The sequence below is a fragment of the Esox lucius genome, chromosome 8 (genome assembly GCF_011004845.1).
Source record: "Esox lucius isolate fEsoLuc1 chromosome 8, fEsoLuc1.pri, whole genome shotgun sequence".
Taxonomy (NCBI): Eukaryota; Metazoa; Chordata; class Actinopteri; order Esociformes; family Esocidae; genus Esox; species Esox lucius.
In genome coordinates this window covers 8,818,033-8,834,259 of record NC_047576.1, presented here as the reverse complement: position 1 = coordinate 8,834,259, position 16,227 = coordinate 8,818,033, and the positions used below count along the sequence as shown (strand labels likewise).

Sequence of the window (16,227 nt, the reverse complement as noted above, 5' to 3'; positions counted from 1 at the left end):
CAGGTTACATAAATGTGCCGAAAGATATATTTTTGGGGGGAGGAAGATATCACATTTGTCTCAATTTATAATATTTTCTTCTACATGGGGTTGCAAGGACACAATGCACTTTTTGTTTTTATGCAGCCATTGGCATTGCATTTTGGAATGTGACTTGTCCTAAGATCCATTTTAGCTTGCATTTGCCAAAACACTAGTACAGTACCATCTTCTGTCCATACCTTTTTTAAGCTTATAATGAGGTCATCCGCATTTCAAAGTGTGGTGAACTTCATTAGGATTGTAGGGGGCAGATCTAATCATAGGATTCTGACAGAATGGTTCATTGATGTCTACAAGCTGAAAGCTTCTCCGTCATGGGTTTTGTGAAAGGCATTTTTATTATTTTAACCAATAGGACTACATCACAATTCTATCAAATATTCGCCTTTTAACAAATCTACATTCAAGCCAAGTCTACCCCAATTACATTGATTTTGTGGACTCTGTGTTTCTCTAGACCTACTCACAGGTATTTCTGGCTACTCACTAAAGCAAGTCTCCATCATGGACAGCAATCATACTTATTTTGGTCAAGAACGTATAAGAAACACATGGTACGTGCTAAATCTTTATTGTTGACAAGCTGAGTAAATTCTATCTAGATACTGCTTTACAGTGAATCCTGTACTGATGGTTTCATGTGCACTAGTTCCAGGTTACGGTGTATTCTTTTTAACGGCGAGTGGATGTTCTCTGTCCTTGCTCATTACATTTTTTTAAAATACATTTAATGGTATTGAGAATCCGGTAGGTAGGCAGATTTAGAGGATCAGTGGTGGTGATTGGTCCAGACTGTTACTGAGCGTTGGTCTCTGGCGTGGAACCACATGAAGCTAGGTATGTTACCACTGGGCCACTGCTTCGCTGGTAACCTAGGTTCTTTAAATTATCCCATGTGCCACTAAATGTTCCCATTCCCTCGTGTTTATAATGACCGAACTGGCTTTGAATTTCTTTCTGAATAGATATTCAAAGCTGTCAAAAACAACTGACTTCAAGTGCATTTGTTAGTGTTGTATCTTAAAGATTTGATTAATGCAGTACAAAGTATATTTATTTATTTATTTTAAAAAAATTCAAAAAGGATATGCTATTTGTTTAATAGAAGTGTGTATAGTGTGTATCTGTTTTAACCTGCTGTACATAAGTGTTCAGACAAAAAAAAATTATATTATGACAAAATCTCGACCTGTGATGACGTTTAAATTCAAATAGACTGCTGTATACGGAGTGTAAGATGTTTTTGATTAGAACAAGTCGAGAAATTACACAGTATCTATTTTTTTATTTCTGAGATTTTGTCAAATGCTTTGGTTTTGCTGTTGCTGCCAATCCAATAAAACTGATCTAAAATGTAAATTAAAATGCTGCCTTTGTGCACACTGCCTTGAGTTCTTGACATCTCTAGCAACGTTGTACTGGCAGAGTTTCCAAAAACGTTGTCGCTGCGTAAAATGCAAATAAAACAGAATGCAATGATGTGCAAATCATTTATCCCTATGTTTAATTTTAAATAGTACAAAGTAAACATCCAATGTTGAATCTGAGAAATGTTATTATTTTTGTAAAAATACATGCCCATTTTGAATTTGATGCCAGCAACATGTTTCAGAAAGTTTGGGATAGCGGCATGTATACACTACAACTGTGTTGCATCTCTTACCATAGATTATGAGATCCTCAAACTCTGCAATTTTATGGTGTGAAACGTTATTCTTAAATTGTTGCACTAATTGCCGTGCAGTCTTTCAGAGTGGTGAACCCATCCCCATTCTCACTTCTGACAGACCCATCTTCTCTGGAAAGATCTTTTAATACCCAATCATGTTACTGACCTGTTGCCAATTGACCTAATTAGTTGTGTGATATTCCACCAGGTGAAGTTTTTTAGCATTACACAACTTCTCAAGTCATTTGTTGGCTCAGCCCCAACTTTTATGAAATGTGTTGTTGGTATCAAATTTCAAATTGGCATATACTTTTCAAGAAACACATTTTTTTTTTTTTCCTCAGTTTCAACATTTGATATGTTGTCTTTGTACAATTTTCATTGCATTGTTTTATTTCCATTTTATGCGGCGTCCCCACTTCTTTGGAAACAGGGTTGCATTATACTTTTCTAAAGTGATTAGGAGGCAGGTAATGATGGAAAGGTTGACTCGCTTGGACTGTTTCTGGGATGGATGCATAAACAAAATAACTTTTAATACAGTGAAATACTACCTAAGCGCATTTAGTATACTATCTACAGTATTCAGCCTCCAGATAACCTTTTTGTTGCATTAGAGAATGCTATTGGAGATATTTTTGTATTGTTTATGATTAAGCTACACCAATATAATAAAAACACAACAATGTTGTTGCATAAATATTCACCCGTTGAAGTTAGTTCAGAAGTAAAATTTGGCTAAGCTAATGTCATATGTTACGTGGATTTAAACAAAAACAAGGATTTACGTCATATTTAAGTGACCTTCCTTTGTCCCCCAGTATGTCTGTGAGGTCGATCAGCCAAACATTGTGTTTTAACGTGGATTCAACTATAAGCCCAGAAGAACTGAATCATGGTCAAGTTACGTTATGCTACAAATTACTGCATTACCCCTCTGTTTCCACAAAAGTTGGGATGCTGTGTAAAATGCAAATGAAACAGAATGCAGTGATGCGCAAATCGTTTAATGCCATTATTTAATTGAAAATAGTTCATAGACAACACAACACACGCCCCTATCCCAGTTGTATTTTTGGCATCATATTCAAAATGGCCATTCATTTTTCAATGAACAACATTTTTCAGTTTCAACATTTGATATGTTGTCTTTCTATTTTCTATTGAATATAGGGTTCAAATGATTTGCAGATCATTGCATTCTGTTTTTATTTCCATTTTACACAGCGTCCCAACTTTTTTGGAACGGGTTTGTAAACAAGTCTATATCGTCACTGGAGTTACTTTCCAAGAGTATAGTAAATGTTCCTGACAAGTTTCAGTTTTAGCATTAATCTGTTTTAAATTTGATGGCAGCACTTTATTGCGGTCTTGCCATGAATACCTAATAGAGCCTTACATTTTAATAGAGCCCAATTTGTCACTAACATGTATTGACTCAAGTTGAGTGCATTAAATCACTGAAATCCATTTGTCACATTTTGTAACACAATTAAATGTTAAAGTATCCCAGGGTGTGAATCAATCCGCTCTGATCGAGCCAAATGCAAACTTTCCATCGCATCTAGCCTCTTCTGTTAGCTTAACTTAAGCAAACACACTTTACATTACCATGGAAATGATTGCATCACAATATCAGGCAGGCATTGCAAGAGTACCTAGGTTTACCAGTCAAATTGCCAGGGTTAGAGGTTCCAAACTTATGTTCATTGTCTTTTCATGGCACACACAGGCAGGCTCTCTGGGGATGAATTTCCAAAGGTTACTGCCTGCAGCCTCGGAGGGGAAATGAGATATGTGCAGTTGGAGAGGGAAAACAACGTGACCTTTTTCCCTTCATCTAATGAGCACATCAAATGCTTGTCTGATCATGGAGGTCTTTGGACTTTTGGCGCTCATGAATAAACTATGAACCAATTCGCCCTTACAACTATTTCTTCTCTGTATTTTTACATTTGAGTAATTTAGCAAATGCCAAACAGTGCAACTTAAGAGTGTGTGCCTATTGAGGTAACTATTTGGGACGTCCGCATTCTGGCGTCACTTTTGAAGGGAATGTAGTCCTGTCCGTTGTCCTTGATACAGCTTTTAACCAAGTCTGTGCTAATGAGACATTTTAAGTGGGACTCCAAATAAGCTGTGAAAAGCTGGGGCTGCTGTGAAATTCTGTATTCCTCTTAGTTGGTAATTAAGCGAAGGTTTGGTTGCCTTCTGCAGAAATGTTAATAAGATAATTTCAAACGACTTTTGTTCTCCTTTTATTGTGCTTCATACAGATTTTACGTGATGTGTATTGTGCTCCGCCTCTATAGGGCGTTGTACCCTCAGGAGGCCGTTTGTAATGAACCTTTTAATAGGAAAGGCAGGGGTAAGGCTATGGAGCTACTTTGCCCTTTCCCAACATTGTAGATATTGCAAACTGTGTCACTGGCGCTTACTATTTCACAGCTCCTTCATAATGGCTTTGCCACTGCTGCCAACAGGGAAGCTTGGGCCTGGAGTGATTTACTAGTTGAAATCCATACATTCCACTATTAAATCTTAGTCCAATGTCTCATGCTTACTGTGTCCCTGTCACTGGACGTTTCGATTAGCCGTGTGTTGCACAAATTCAGATGGTTTAGGGAAATGGTATTAAATAGCTACACTGGGTAACTCTTTGATCTTTTCCCCTTTCAAATCAGTTCCTTCTCAGACTGGTTTTGGGTATACAGGGGGCTATGGCAGACATTTTGATGTGCTACCAGACTTCTGTCTATTTCTTACTGAAAGCATTCAGCTTCCCCCTCTGTCTCTCTCGCTTGCTCTGTCTCTCTCGCTTGCTCTGTCTCTCTCGCTTGCTCTGTCTCTCTCGCTTGCTCTGTCTCTCTCGCTTGCTCTGTCTCTCTCGCTTGCTCACCTTGCTCTGTGTCTCTGTGTTGCTCGCTCGCTCTGTGTCTCTGTGTCGCTCGCTCGCTCTGTGTCTCTCTGTGTCGCTCGCTCGCTCTGTGTCTCTCTGTGTCGCTCGCTCGCTCTGTGTCTCTCTGTGTCGCTCGCTCGCTCTGTGTCTCAGAAGTGGTCTGCTGTCTCTGAGGTACTTGGTCTCTTGAACCCCGTCATTGTTCTCTGTTGCTTGCCGTCTCCTAGCTCTCACAGCGGTAGCGCTTAGTGGGTAGCTGTTGCCTAGTGGCTGATATAGCCATCACACACAGCCTTCAGGAAAACCCTGTACCCACACACATACACACCCTTTTACTTAGCAAGGATCTGTCCTGTCGGACTGAATTGAGCTTAACTGTCGGAAAGGTTCATTGTTTTGTTTTTTTATCCGTGGAAGGTGTTTTTAAGCCTTGGTTGTGGCACAGATTACACCTTTTGTAAGCCCGCGCCTCTTGCTTCCTGCCGTTACATCACCGACCATGAGGTCATAGTGTCAACTGCTATGTGTTTTCCACAGCATCTGTGGTCCTAGAGGCCTGATTTGGCAGAACCTGTTGCCGTTTTGGTTCTTTTGTGTTCTCATTGACTTCCCCTCCCCTCGTCCCTTACTTCCGCCATATTAAAAACCAACCTGGAATCCGTCATAACCGTGGCGTTGAACAGCCGAGGTTTGTCGTATTAAATTAACGCATCGTCATATACCAGAATTTCCCTGAAAAAACTTTCTTTGCCCTTTGTCTCATCCCCGGCTTACAGCGTTAAACATTTGTTCTTGCTGCCAGCCTTTCATCCATATGCATGAATTCTGAACCAGGAGGAGCTTACAGTCCAGGCTGCTGAATATTCATGGCCAAATCCTCTGCATGGCGACTGTATTATAAATCCCCTTTAATATTAATCGTTGTGGTTGCCGTGGATCTGCTGCTCACCTTCCCATCAGACCGTTCTGGTGCGCGACAAGGATGAACACCTGCGCCCATTTTGAGGGATTGTGCCAGGCTGAGGTGCTCCCTAATCAAAGATGAGCTCCCCTCGTTGAAGACAGTGGGCCTCCGTTATGCCTACCAAATGAGCCCCAGTCCCCATTGGAAGGCTCCGTCATGGCATACTGAACCAAACGAGTGATCCACCCGCCGGGGGATCTCGCGGTGAGATGTGAGGGAGCATAGGGACGACGTAGCGACTCCCGTCAGGGTCACGGCTGTAGCATCGTAGCCGACCCCTGGCCGTTCTCTTAATGTGATGAGGGATCCTCCTACCAGAGTTGGTCTGAGCGGATCGGTGGGGGGGAGAGGTCCAAATAGTGGGGTTCTGGTTTACCTCCGGTTCTGTGTACACTGTGTGCGCCCTCCCTGGTGCCGCAGAACACAACTGACGCCGGCAGACGATTGGCCTCTGGTCTTTTGATGCTAACGCAAAATGGCAGCTGCCCACTCGCTGCTGTCAGGCTGGTTGAACGGCCGCCCTGCCAGCTAGCGCCATCTGGATGCCCGCGAGGGTTATGTCAGCGGGGGTGGGGGGGTGGGGGGGTGCAGTATAGTAGCCGGGGGTGGGGGGGATGGGGGGGGGGGGGGGTGCAGTATAGTAGCCGGGGGTGGGGGGGATGGGGGGGGGGGGGGGGGTGCAGTATAGTAGCCGGGGGTGGGTTAGTGGGGGACCCAGCTGCGAGACGTTTCACCTGTTTTTAAAACGTTTCACCCCCCCATCATCACCTTACATGGCAGGCACAAACCCTTGGGTTGACATCCCACATCGGGTTGTCAGGGGGAGATACCGGCTGGATCAAAGATGTCTGTTTCTCCGTTTTTCTTCTGAGGACTCCGCCAAAGGAATGTCTCCGAAGGCTTTGATGAAACAGCTTGAGTCACCGTCAACTAAATGAAATGGAGCCAGGTTGACTGCTCATTTTGGAGGAGTAAGGAAATGGAGACAACGGTCAAAGAAGGGATTGTCCTCTGTAAATGTTGGTTAGGATTTATCTTCTTCGCGGACTACTACATAACTCCTGCAGTAAAAACAACCACAGCATCAACAACTTCCACCAGCCTGTAAGGTCATACTCTAAAAGTGGTGGGCTGTTGAATGTATATTGGTGAGTTTAGCATAGGGAACTCTCCGCTCTTCAGATGTTGGAGACTATTTCTAATTCCGTCTTATGTATTTTTCCGTGGGCTCTTATGCAATGCAAGCTCACAATAGAAAAAGCACTTAGAGAATCTCTCCTCCCCCGAAGCACAATGCCGGCTTTGTTAGTGTATAGTTACCTCCCTGATGAAAACCCATTTAGGCCAATGTTATTATTTGGGCAATAAGGCTTTGGGCACTATGCTTTTGATAAGGAAAGACGCCAAGGGCAATGTCACAGATATGGCTGTAATGCTCATATCTGTCTAGTATTCAGAATTGCTTTTTTGATAAGCCTGGGACATTATATTTTTTGCCTGATGAGAATACTTGATTGTTGTGCGTGCGTGCGTGCATGTGTGCGCCTCTCCCACTGGCGGTGTGTCTGTATGGATACCTTCTTCAGGATCAGTCTCAGCCGCTTGGCTCCTGTACCCTGCCTACACGCACCCAGTTCTACACCTCCACGGGGTGTGTCCCACCCAAAATTTGCGGGATATTGGCAAATGGAGATAGAGCCATTAGCAGAAGGAGACGGACACATTGGTAGCACTAAAGGGGATTGTTGGCTGAAAAACGAAAGATGTTTTCGGCATTAGTCTAATGAATATCCAACTCAGCAACATGTTCATGTCAGGAATGGAGTTTCAGATTGGAACACTGAGCACATGCAGTGCATAGTCATTGTAAGTACTGTGTGTTTGTCAGTAGACTGTCTCTTCTGATAGAGGGGGGGGAATGTCGACACAGGTTGTCATAGTAATGAACACGTGTATTTGTAAGTAGACGGTCTCTTCTGATAGAGGGGGGGGGAATGTCGACACAGGTTGTCATAGTAATGAACACGTGTATTTGTAAGTAGACGGTCTCTTCTGATAGAGGGGGGGGAATGTCGACACAGGTTGTCATAGTAATGAACACGTGTATTTGTAAGTAGACGGTCTCTTCTGATAGAGGGGTGGGAATGTCGACACAGGTTGTCATAGTAATGAATACGTGTATTTGTAAGTAGACTGTCTCTTCTGATAGAGGGGGGGGGGAATGTCGACACAGGTTGTCATAGTAATGAACACGTGTATTTGTAAGTAGACGGTCTCTTCTGATAGAGGGGGGGGGGGAATGTCGACACGGTTTGTTCAGCGTTTGTAACCACGCTGCATTTGTATCCACTGCCTTGTGTTGTATAGTATTGGTGTTTAACTAATCGATTGACTCATAAAGGAGAATAAGCTTTGTTTCAGTCACTTATCTGTACATCTCTCTTTTCCCCCATTCTTGTAAGAATGAGTACACTGTGGTTAGAAATACAATGGGGCTGTTGAGGTGACTACCCTGCCTCTCGTTTGTGTTTATAAATACTGCGGTGTCGTTGAGGTGAAGGTGGGTGTTTATTATCAAGGTCTACCAAGCCTCTCGCTGGGCTATTTGTCAGCTATGAGACTACTAGAGCCACCATTGAGACCTTTTCAGCTGGCAAGAGGGGGACGTGGGGAAAGATGAGATGACGGAAGGCCTGAATGTATGGAGGAAGTGTTTGTAGAAGTAGAAAAATAAAAACACAAATCATACCGCAGTATTTTCTAGACCAGGGCTGCCCAACCCTGTTGCTGGCGATCTACTGTCATGTAGAGTTTCTCTCCAACTCTAATTTAGCACACCTGTTTCTAATAATTACCTGGACGAAAAGCTTAACCGGGTTAGTCACAAATGGGGTTGAAGAGAGAACCTGCAAGACAGTACGTCTCCAGGAACAGGGTTGGACGGCCCTGGTCAAGACTAGTAAGAAAATAAAATGACATAAAGAGATGCTTTAGAAGTATTGCGTAGTATGATGTTTGTATTTGTCTGCTGACTTAGAAAGGATAAGGTACACTGTGAAGTTGTTGTTTCGTTGCCATGTCATTGTGTTGATTAGGCCTTTTGAGAATGTCTGTAAAAGCCTCTGTCCGATTAGTTCAGAAAAGATGGAAACTATTCCCTTTGCATTGTCATGGGAACCAAGAAAGGGTCATCAACGCATCTATCTCTGTCTCGCGCCACTAGCCTAGGACACACATACAACTTTAGTTTTGTGTTCACCCTGTTATAGTTATACCATGGGCAGGGTATCCTATAAAAATAGGTTGTATAATGTAAGCTAGATTGCTAAACTAGCTAGCTGTTCTCTAATCAGCTGCTGGGACTATCTAGAGTAGTAAACGCATTTCTGCTATTCGCCTTGTACACACTAGAGGGCTGGAATTACGATCTTCTTTAATATGGATAATGCTACATGTTCTCTTTCATATGTGTCGGGGAAAGATGTACTCTACACAACATTAGTGTACATCCACCTATTAAACCCAAATCAAGGGTTTCACCATCTTTTTCCACATCCTGGATTTTTATGTTTGTGAGAAAAGTGTGTGACTGTTTTTAGCCGTGTGTTCCTATTGCCCCATGAGGCTCTCCCTGTCTAGTCCTGGCCCGCGATATCCCACTCTGGCCATTGTTTTCCTGTGAAAAGCCCATCCAAAGGGATCATGTGTCCCAGGGCCTGAAATAGCCACAAGTCATGGAATAACCAGCTAACGTAATTAAGAGGCTGAATAAACAGGTTATGAAGGCCCGCGGGAAGGAATGGAGGTAGTGAGGGGATGGAGAGGGAGATGGAGAGGGAGAGAAAGTGAAGTTTAAGTGGCCACCTCCCTAAGGAGTCTGCTTTGAGCTGCAGCATCGTTTAATCAGCCTACAAGTGGCCGCTTTGGAGGAGTGTGGTAGCAGCCTCCTCAGGGGGTGGAGGGAGAGAGGGAAATTGTGTGTGTGTGTGTGTGTGTGTGTGTGTGTGTGTCTGCGCGCGCATGTGCGTGCATGTGTGTGAGTGATTACGTCAATATTACAATGATCGCAGGCACTGGCTGTGCAGATTGTGGGTGTGTGCGCCTGCATTTGTGTCTGTGTGAGTGTGTTTAATTGCGTCAATAATAATGTGACAGCAGGCACTGTGTGTGTGTGTGTGTGTGTGTGTGTGTGTGTGTGTGTGTGTTTGTGAATAAGTGAGTGAGTGCGAGGGAGGGAGATCTTCATCTGTTAAACTTGGCTGCTAGGTTTCACTGCCTGATGCTTGTGCAGAGATGATGTGGAGCTGGCCAAGTCCATGTGAGTTTCCACACATTGTTTTTTCTCAACACGCTTTACTACACCATCATCTAAGTATAACACGTCTTCTGAGCTTCCATCTCATTATGCATTCGTGTGTAGTTGGGCGTGTGAGCAAATGCATGTAAGTGTGTTCTTTCACGCACATTAAATCAATGCTGCACATCCTCGCATCAAGAGTCCTCAGCTGATGCCACTCGAATCAACTACTTCTATTGGGAGTATTTTTAAATGTTTCCATAAAAGCCTGTTACTTAAGTTTTTTAAAAATACTTATTTCTTAATTTTTGTAGTTTTCTCATCCTTTTTGTGGGGGGCCCAGGTAAATGTCTTATTTTATGTGAATCAGTGTGTTTTTATATACCCACCTTTTCTATCTTCGTCAGTTGGCCATGTCTGTTTGTTTATGCGGCCCTGTCCTGTTACAACAATTTTCAGTTGATTTGGGAGTTAAAGGTACTGGCAAGTAGAGGGTTTAACCCATCTCTTTCCCATCTGCTCAATATACATAGAATAATGAAGATATGTTCTTGAAAGTACTGTACAAAAAAAATAAAAATAACAGACCTGTGCCCATCCGTATTCAATAGACCTGTTTGATAGCGAAAGTGTGAAGAGAGACAAACTCAAGTGCAAACAGCGCCTCAGATTGGCTAAACAAACAGTTTGGGCAAAATGTATAGGCTACATGTAGTTTACACCCTTAAAGATAACCTAGCCTCACCAAGGACGGAGAAAGACCAGTCGGCGAAAGCTTGGCGAGGTTGACAAGTCTGCCACACCACCCAAACCTCCACAGGAGGTCACCACGGAGACAGCACCACCTCCCCTCACGGCGGTTTGTTTCCTTTTGTTCGTTACTCCCTCACTCTTATTTTTCCTTTAATAAAACATCCCCTTGGGCGCTTAACACGTCCTCGGTGTCCGTTCCCCGTCTCTCCCGATTACACAGTCATATTGACCTGGCTAGCCAAAAGTAATGCATAAGCTAGTCATGTTACACATTTATGATCATCATTGCCCTCGTTAGTTACTATTATTGGGAACAAGCTAACAAGAATGTGCGTGTGAACTGTCACACTCAACTTTGCTAGAGTCTGTATTCAAATACCTTAATTACTTCGTCGTTCACAAGCATTCTACTCTATGGAAACGTGAAAATGACAAAATCTCTGGAATTACTTGTCAGGACCTTTGCATGGCCCATGGGGCTTCCTAGCCACTGGTCATCTAACAGCACATGTAGAGCTCTAACCTAGACTGTGGTGGGCAGTGTGGTGTTACAAAAGAGCTCCTTTGTGTATTTTCAATTCTTTCCAAGAGTATTTATTATGAAAGACAAATAGCTGAATAATAAAAGACATTTTAAAATGCACGTGGGAAGTTCTTGAGAATAGCTTTCCTGGTAGCAATCTGATTTGTGGTAGACCTAGTTTTGGCGCACTTATCTGAAAAACGGGATGAGTGTTGTTGTGTGCTAGTCTTCGTGCAATTATACCTAACATTCATGGACTTTTTTTCACTTCCTAACCCAAAGCAGCACCTCCACCAGGTTTGTCTGGTGTATTTTTCACAATTTACATGCAAGTCAGTTACTGTTTGCATCATATGACAAAGCTGTGTGGTGAGCTGAAGGAATGAGCACCATACAGACTGGAGTATTTGTCCACGTTCTACTCTTGGATATGCCTCTGCCAGCTTTGTACACCTGGATTTGGGCACTTGCATACTTCCTCTCAAGCTCTGTCAGATTGGATGGGGAGCATCTGTGAAATATGACGTTCAGGTCTTCACACAGATGTTCAATGTGGTTCACGTCTGGCCTTAAGTTGGGCTACTCAGTCAGTTTTTTCCCAAAGCCACCCTGTGCAGTTCTGTGCCCTCCAGATCTGTTTTTTCTTCAAGGACCTCTCTTTTTTTTGCTCTGTTCATCCTTTCTGCCTGAATGTTTGAGTGCTGCATTGTGTTTTTTCTTTCTGGCTGTGTCTCATATCTGCTGAGATACTCTGATGCTCTGTTAGAATGGCCACTGCGTTTTTGATCGTCTGCCTATCCATATATATGTATGTGTACAACCCAACAAAATGTGAAGAAGTCTAATACTTTCAGGCACTGTAGGTTGTAATATGAAGTTTAAGGCGCAAATTGCCCAGCATTGCCCTTGGAGTGGGGAGGCATTGTCAGCAGGGATTTCCTGGACTGTGACTCCCTTGGACTGCGAATCCCACAGGCTGCTACTCCCACAGGCTGCTCTGTCACCTGAAGAGCTTTATGATTATTAATTGTTGTGCCCTCATTTGTAACCCACATTACTTCCTATAGATTGCAAAAACAAATATGAAATGTGACTATTGAAAGTTGGTGGTAAATGTGTTTCTATCTTAGTTTTGAATGTTGAATGTTTATTTTTTTTCAGCCCTGCTGGTGGGTGGCCTCACAGGGCCGTATACAAGTGTTTCACTTGCTTTCTGGGACGCAAATATCTTCCTTTTGTGGCTCAAGTTGAGTATAAGTAAATGCCAGTTGTGATTTATTTAATTTGGAAAAAGGGTCGAAAAGTTTCGAGAACCACTGAACCTTTTACCCTAGACACTCATGTCCGAGATACACAGGTATCGACATACTTTTGTTCACGTGCGTGGTGGGTTTTCAGAGTCAGTTTGAGTTTATTGGAACTGCTAGTGAAGATGTCAGATTAAAAACGGTAGTCCGAGTCAAGCAAGCGAGTGGCAGTGAAAGACGTTCTTTCACGGGGTACTGTTTCCAAAAGTGGACATTTTGTTGTACGCAAACCCAAGTCATGACCAAACCCCCCCCCCCATGCTGTGGCCGTCATCAACTGGCCATCTGTCCCATAGAGACCGTGACCACCTAAATAGCTGCACTACTCTGTACTCAACAGTGCTCTGTCCCTGCATTTACGTACGGTAGCATTGCACATACCGGAACGGTCAGTCTGCTGTGAAGATGTGGTGCGGTATGCTGTGTACACTCAATGTACATTAATCGCTGCTAATATCCCGTTATCATAAATGCTCGCCACTCCTTGAATATAAGTATCAACTTTGTGTTTCGTTTATTTTTAATTTTTTTGCTGCCTCTAAGTTGTATCTTGCTAGCGGCACCGGTGCCCCCTGTAGAGCTCTGAGCATGTGTAGGTGTAGTTAGCGAATGATGGCGATTCTGGTGTTTGTGTAACATGGTGTGTGAGGGCTGTGTGGGTGTGACACAGGGAGTACTGACAGGTCTCAGGATTCAGTCTTCCATGTGGCCCGTCCGCATCCCAAGACTTCACTGAAGTAGTGTGGCCATGGCAACGCGGAGCCGCACTCTGAAACGGGGAGAGGTTTTCTGAGAGTTTATTTGAAGTGTAAAAATAGGGAGTAATTAACGTGGTTATTTGTGCCACTCGGATGTAGCTCTGTTGTTAGTCATTCATGTATACATTGATTTGATGGATGTCGAACTACTGTGCTCTATAAGTAGAACCCAGAGCAATCTGAAGTGTAGCGAATGGAGTTAAATGGCTCACATTTGATGAGGGGTTTGATGTGTCTGGATCTACTGAAGAAGCCTGGGGCTATTCCTTGGAGACACTGCTACTGTATGGGCTGTACTGATGGCTGTTTGAATCAAGATGATCAGTAGTGTGTCAACAGCTGCCCTTTGGACAAGGAATGGTTTATTCCATGTCCTGTACTGAGGAAAAACACTGATTGAATTATTAGAGAAACTGATGATGCCAAACTGCTGCTCTCAGTGTTATCATAAAGACCAAGATACAGTCTCCGCTCCAGCATAAAGACCATCATACGGTCTCAGTTCCAGCATAAAGACCATGATACGGTCTCCGCTCCAGCATAAAGACCATGATACGGTCTCCGCTCCAGCATAAAGACCATGATACGGTCTCTGCTCCAGCATAAAGACCATCATACGGTCTCCGCTCCAGCATAAAGACCATCATACGGTCTCCGCTCCAGCATAAAGACCATGATACGGTCTCCGCTCCAGCATAAAGACCATGATACGGTCTCCGCTCCAGCATAAAGACCATGATACGGTCTCCGCTCCAGCATAAAGACCATGATACGGTCTCCGCTCCAGCATAAAGACCATGATACGGTCTCCGCTCCAGCATAAAGACCATGATACGGTCTCCGCTCCAGCATAAAGACCATGATACGGTCTCCGCTCCAGCATAAAGACCATGATACGGTCTCCGCTCCAGCATAAAGACCATGATACGGTCTCCGCTCCAGCATAAAGACCATGATACGGTCTCCGCTCCAGCATAAAGACCATGATACGGTCTCAGCTTGACGTTTGGATCAGCTTTCTATCCTGGGTTTCAATGCATTCAAAAAAAGCTGACATGTTTAATTAAACAGGGTCAGAAACCGAATATACTATGAGGAACTGAAATCCGTTGCTTGCTAAAAATAGCGAGCTAGTTAAGCAGCACATTCAGCGCTGATTTATTCACACGCACAAACAAACTGAATTGCATTCAAACTGAGGACCAGAAATGTGGTACCGTCATAACCCTTAAAACGTCTCAGGCCTGATGGGTGCCACGCTGCCATTTCACACACTGAATCTCTGCCTCTGCTTGTGGTGATTTCAAGTCCCCATCAGGAGAGTGAAACTGCTTGTGTGGGGACACATTCTCACACACACACACACACACAGACACACACACACACCAGTTGACCCATCTTTCCTTGTGCGTTTAGCTCCAGCTCACCAGAGGTGCTAGCCGCCTCGTTCCGTTAGCCTGCCCTCAGACTGTGTTCTTGCCAGGGGAAAGATCACCCCGAGCCCTCATGGGGAACAGACGCCAGCCATGTCCTTCACATGAACACCACTATCGAAATGTCAGGTGCCTGGAGGCAGGCACTTTATCCAGTGCCCTGTACTGCCGGGGCGGCCTTACTCCTATCCTGCCCCACAGGGGAGAGGCACGCCAGACTCCCCCCTTAATGGGCCCACGGTCCCGTAGAAATTAGAATGTACCGCCAGTTGTTGCCATTAGAAGCCCAATGAGAACACGGAGAGAGATTTGTTTCCTGTCTGTCACCGTGGCCAGCTGTTGTTTCCCCCCCCCCACCCCGTCCCGAAGAATTCCTAGCCAAGACAAAAGGTTGAGGGTTGCCGAACGATTGGATTTTTAATTAACGGACTGCCTTCGTCTGAATATCAGGGCGATATATTACAGTGGCATGGGATGACATTCGAGGCATGTTGGAGGTCTGGGAGATTGACGGGGGATGCTACCTGTTACCCTCTGGTTGGTTCTGACTGGGGGCAAACATGACCTCTTCTCAGCCCACATCCAGCCATGCCAAGGGCCAATGCAAAGTCACACTCTCAGTGCTGTAGATGACTGTGCGTGCGTGCGTGCGTGCGTGCGAGAGGCCTGTTGATATGCCATGTGTTTTCTCCGCGCGCCACACTTAATAACAGGCCGTCAGCGCCATCACACGCCGCTCTGCGTATGCATAATGCATGAACAAGATTAATCTGCCTCTACTCTGAAATGCATAAGAGGCACCAGGAACCCAGATTCTCCCCTCCCTGTCTCCTTCCTTCCTCTTCTCCCTCCCATGTTCATTCCTCCGTACTTTCTTTATTTCCTCCTCTCCTCACCCACGTTCCTCCCACCCACCTTTTGTTTGGTTGCTCTGTGGACTGTATGATGCAGGATGATGCGGTTGTCTCCATTTGAACCCGTCCTCTCAGAGCCTGATCCGGGAGACCCTTCCCTGACAGACATGCCCAGGTTCTGTCCCTGACACACGTGCTTTCTGCCTCGCCATGTTGCCTGTACAATCTGAGCCGATGCTCTCCAACATCCACACCCCCCTTGCACTCTCTCCTTCTGGGTTTGCAGTGAGCGCGTTGGCATTCCCAGTGTCCTGGGTCGCATTGCAGCAGAGTGGGCTTCTGGTGTCTGGGCTGATCCTTCACCCAGGGGAGGTGGGACGCCATACTGTGTCTGCTTCAGCCATACCCTTCAATCAGGCTCCAGGAGATGTCTGGCAATGTTTCTGTTTCTATGCCATTAGAATGCAAGACACTACTGAGAACTTTCTGGAAAGTTTTCGAAAACAAACTTGGTGTGTTAAATTGTTTGGGCGCGCAGCGCTCTACCTTACTGCTCCCGTCAGCGTTCTGTCTGACCAGCATTAAAAGTGGTGCATGGTCTGGCAGCCGGGACGCATGCATTCCCAGCAGGCGCCCTGTGGACCTCTCACTGCGTCTCACTGCATCCACGTCAGCCCAGAGTTAGAGGACGCATCTCATAAGTGCAACGCCGCTATCTGTTTGGCTTA

The 16,227-nt window shown here is 44.6% G+C and overlaps 1 protein-coding gene across 4 annotated transcripts in view; it reads left to right on the top strand.

Moving 5' to 3' along the window:
* The window catches only part of rabgap1l (RAB GTPase activating protein 1-like), a 113,324-nt gene that overhangs the window by 43,700 nt on the left and 53,397 nt on the right, over positions 1-16,227 (top strand). The window lies entirely within an intron of this gene.